Source organism: Helianthus annuus, chromosome 4 (genome assembly GCF_002127325.2).
Source record: "Helianthus annuus cultivar XRQ/B chromosome 4, HanXRQr2.0-SUNRISE, whole genome shotgun sequence".
Classification (NCBI taxonomy): domain Eukaryota; kingdom Viridiplantae; phylum Streptophyta; class Magnoliopsida; order Asterales; family Asteraceae; genus Helianthus; species Helianthus annuus.
In genome coordinates, this window is record NC_035436.2 from 44,978,368 (window position 1) to 44,983,222 (window position 4,855).

General features: G+C 34.0%; 1 long non-coding RNA gene across 1 annotated transcript; it reads left to right on the forward strand.

The window, feature by feature from the left end:
• The first annotated feature begins 666 nt into the window (after positions 1-666).
• Positions 667-4,319, forward strand: LOC118491487. Its single transcript, XR_004891659.1, has 7 exons — positions 667-700; positions 1,073-1,252; positions 1,579-3,334; positions 3,429-3,497; positions 3,847-3,900; positions 3,974-4,019; positions 4,272-4,319. It is a non-coding gene; the product is annotated as an uncharacterized LOC118491487 (long non-coding RNA).
• The last annotated feature ends 536 nt before the right edge of the window (positions 4,320-4,855 follow it).

Below are 4,855 nucleotides of genomic sequence, written 5' to 3' on the forward strand. Positions count from 1 at the left end.
TGGCAAGAGTGAGTTCCATTTCTTGTATTTCAGATTTCTCTCCTTTGAAAATGAGTTGTTCTATGTAATTAGCTGTTTTGCTTTTAGAATCAAATATGACTGTTGATTTCTGTTTTTATATGGATGTATGTGTATGAAGTGTGACTATTGATCTATAATTGTGTTTGTTTACTTAAAAAATGCTGTAATGGAGATATAGGGTTTGGTTTAGTTTAGTTGTGGTAAGTGTGACTATTGATCTATAGTTGTGTTTGACAAAATCTTAATTTAAGTTTTTTTTTTTGTTCCTCACTCTAGTTTTTAATGCATTTAAATATGAATGGATTGATTAATTGCCCCTCGGATGTTATTCATTGCAATCTCTAGAATTGAAGTGGCATTAGTTTTGTTAAAAACTTTAGATCTTGAGAAAATCTGTTAGAATTCTCTATGGAAAAGCTTGTATATGGACTAATTATTTAACTGTTCTCATTGGATTTTGTAGGCCTATGTCCAACAGCTTGAAAGTAGCAGAATGAAGTTGAGCCAACTTGAGCAAGAGGTTCAGCGCGCTAGGCAGCAGGTTTGGTATCATCAATCCTTTTCATTTAAAAAAAAACCGTTTGAAGCAGCTTCACCTGTCTTAATGTTATTTCTTCTTTGCTGAAAGGGCATCTTTATTTAAAGTTCAGGGAACAGTCTCAATCAACCAGTGGAAATGGTATAACCATGTGATTTTCCGTCTTATATATCCCTTATCACTTGTGAGTACTCTTGTCAACAATTACTGTCAAGTAACAAAAACTTTGTTACAATGACATTGTAATTTGAAATCTGAAAACCTCTGTTTTGTTATGTGGTCTCTGTTTGGTACATGGTTGTAGAAATCGCTAGTCGCTAGTCAGCTGGTGGGGTGGGGACTAGCGATTAATCGGGGATTAATCGGATATAATCTGGACTAATTGTAATTAATCGGAAATTAATCGAGATTAATCGGTGCCTAGTCGGGATTTTTACAACCATGGTTTGGTTTATCTGTAGCTAGTTACTCTTTGGTATATCACCAAAAACTTTGTAAACCCTTGTTCTGTAGATTCACTTCAGTATGTTCCATCTATGCACAAATGATGGATCCAATGGTGACTCTATTCGGAAGTGTTCACGAGAAACAGAACAAAACTGGAAGCATGATTTTCCCAAATTCAATTGCTATTTTTACAGAAGAAACCATATTAAAGAAAAGAAAAGCCTCCTCAATTCTTCAGAACTTGAAGTAAGTCGTGTTAGTGTGTACCCGCATCTTGTTATCAAATTTATTACACCGAGTGCTTTCTAAAATGCAATTATGGGGGTGGTGGTATTATTGCTATATCTTTAGAAAGCTAGTTTTTGCTGAAGATGATATGAAACTGACTATCTGACCACTAATTAATTAGAAGCAGATCTTTTAAATAAACATCAAGAAGCGTTTGTGATTATAACTTATAAGTCTTAATACCCCAGAAAATCAAATCAAAACTCTGGTATAAAATATTTACTTTCTCTTATTGGTATGTTTGCCGCATTTTACTCTTGTTTTTATTAATCCATGTCTTACAGGAGTGAAGAGCTTCAAGGGAATGTTGAAGAAGTCAATCAAGTGACTAATGCTCTTGGCCCTAAAAAGGTTTTAATACTGATATATGCATTGATTTACGACGAGAGATTAAATGGTCACAACAATGATTTTACTTCTTTATGGTTGTATAAAATCGTGGTTAGTAGAACTAAATTTAATAAAATGTCAGGGCACAAGTGCAACTGCTAGATAGAGAAAGGCTAAAAAGAAGCGAGATTTAGCTAAAATCACAAAAAAGGTATTTGTATACTAAAGTTAGTGTAAAAAATATCCACAGCGAGTTATACATTTATTGTAACTTGAAAATTGCAGCCACAACAAGCCTTTTCAAAGCCTCAAATAACTAAACCTAAAAACAAAGAGGATGATGATTAGCCAAAGTGACCAGTAAGTAATAACTGATCGTGCACTAAAAGTTTATGCAACTCAAGTATTATATTTGTTGCCAATATTTTTTTTATTATATATATATGGCAGCTATACTGGAAACAGGCTTCTTAAACGCCTTTGCTCTTCAAATTCTTGAACAAGCAGAGGTCGAGATTCTTTTGTCGAACATGGGCATCGGTTCAGAATCGGCTTCTTTTCTGATTAGTGGTGTCACAACACTCTTGATGCTTCCTAGCATTGGTGTTGCCATGAAACTTATAGATGTAGCGGGCTGAAGGTAATTTCAAGGGGGTTCGGGTTGGCAAGTTGGATATTTCAACCAGAACATGACCCAAAATTTTATAGGTGTCAAAAACATCAACCTTAGTCTGGACACACTTTATATCGTGTAACCCGAACAGAGCTCGTTTAACCCATTTATCTAAACATGGCTAACGGGTTGATGGGTAGTAATTAGTAATCAAGTTGTAAACATGTTAATCGGGTTAAATGGGTCATACACGGGTTTATGTGTCAACTTGATCAATTAAACAGGTTGGTGGGTCAACCTGTTTTACTAAATGGGTTAAATAGCTCAATCGGAGCACGAGCCTTTTAATTAAACATGTCAACCCGTTATCTACTTGCCAATATCTGCATCAGTATTCGTTAACGTATATATGTTTGCTGGGTAATCGAGTTTGTTTACGAGTCAGCGAAAACAGGTTTTAGAGATTGTTGGTTAATGAAGATTTAGTATAACATTGATCGAGTTGTATTGAGGTGCACGTTAAAGTAGTCATTAAAAGTTTGTTGCTGGAATGGGGGAGTACATGGTCAATTTTTAGCATGTGCTTTTTTTTTTGTTCTGTTGCTTATATTCCCAGTTTACATATTTTCTTTTCCTACCACTTGTAAATCTATTTTGAAGTTCAAGATACAGAAGCTTAAAGCTTCAATGTTGATCCTGTTAGACACAATAAGCAAACAAAAAACATTTTTTTGCTGGTGAAGACTGTTTCGACTACATAATTACGACTCAGTTTCGACAGGTTTTTGGGCGATATTGAAAGATGCAAAAGATGCGGTTACATTAGAACCGCATCTTTTGGGCGATGCTTTTTTCAAAATGAATACATGACTTTATCAGATGAATCAAAAGATGCGGTTGCAACCTACCAACCGCATCTTTTGAAAATCCTATGGCATCTTTTGCCTACTTATGTACTAGTGCTTCTATTTGCATCCTAAAAAGATAATAGTGTTTGTTGACTATATGTGTTGGTCAAATTGCAGACATCTAGAGGACAATATGCTGACTGGTTGTTTACCATCTTACTTTGGTAGTTTGCCAAACTTAAAAGAACTGTATGTGGTGATTTTTCAAATCTTAAATTTTAATATGTTTCGATGATATTATGATCTATGAATTATGTGTTCATTTTAATCATTCTTCATGCAGATATATATAGAACAACTCTCTGACTTGAGAGATTCCTCCAGGACTACTGACCGGAAAAATAATCTTTAAGTAAGTATGCTTCTTTCTCCATTTCAAAAGTGAAATGTTCATTACATTATTCTTACGGATTGAAACGGCCGGCCCGAAACAAATTTTGACCAAATTTCTATAATTTTATATTTAATTATATGTTTGTTGTCATTACTAGTTGGGCATTACTTCTATATAAGCTAACTCATCCCCCCCCCCCACACACACACACACACACTCTATAATAAGTGCTCTGTGTCCACTACTAGGCTTGAGAGGACATTATGGTTAGTCTATTTTCAATCTGCTATTTTTACTGCAAACTTTCTTATTATACAAGATAATGGATTTACATCATATGAAACTTTTGTTATGTGCTATATTTCAGACCATGGTTGCATTGATGGGGGCACAAGTTTCAAAACCGCTGATTGCAACCAAGGTTACTCATCTTATATGCTACAAATTTGAAGGTGTGTTGTATTAACTTTAATTCACTTAGGCATTTTCTCTAGGTGGCTTTTTACCAAACGAGATATTAAGAGCCTACCATGTTTACAGGTATGCATGTGTTCTATTACTCCATCTGGAGGTGTAACTTCTAGTTAGCGGGATTTAATTGATTAAAAAACATCAGTACAAAAAATAGAGATTTCATGCTTAAAGAATATACTTTGGGCATCTTTTGACCCTATTGACCCATTCACCATATTTTAGTTCATCAATTGACTTGTCTAAGACAGAAGATAACTCAATTCGACTCATTATAAACTGAAGGGTAAACGTTCTCATCATGAACTCTCTTGTTGTTAGGTGATGGCAATTCCGACAACGAAGAGCTTAAAGTGATGTCAAAAGAAGTAAGTTTGCCTTTTATTAACTGCTCTTACATCTTTGATAGCTATGGTTATCAGATCTAATCAATTTAACATGAATTGTGAAATTTCAAGTTGAGTATAGTCAGTTGGCTGATGTAGCGACAATAAGTAGTAAGTGCTGGGAACTATGAAGTGGAAGTATGACTACTAAGAAAACGTTAAAACGATGATCATTTAACTCACATGAGGATTGTGAAAGAGATTCGTGAACACAATGAAGTTTTAAGTTTTTATTCATACACTTGTTAGTTTATTTGGTTTATATGTTTGATCATTAGACTTAGATCGACACTTATTAGACATTTGGAATCTTTGGAAGATTGATTGAACCTTTAATTGAAGTGATTATTTTATGATTTCTACATTTTACAATTCGTTTTTATTTTTTAATGTAAATAAATGATAATTGTAATTAATTAAAATTAATATGATAAACGTCAATGGCATTTAATTCGATGTGATTTTTGTGGCAGAAAATATGTGCCACTAAAAGCTCAAAAGTTTTTACTGGCAGATAAA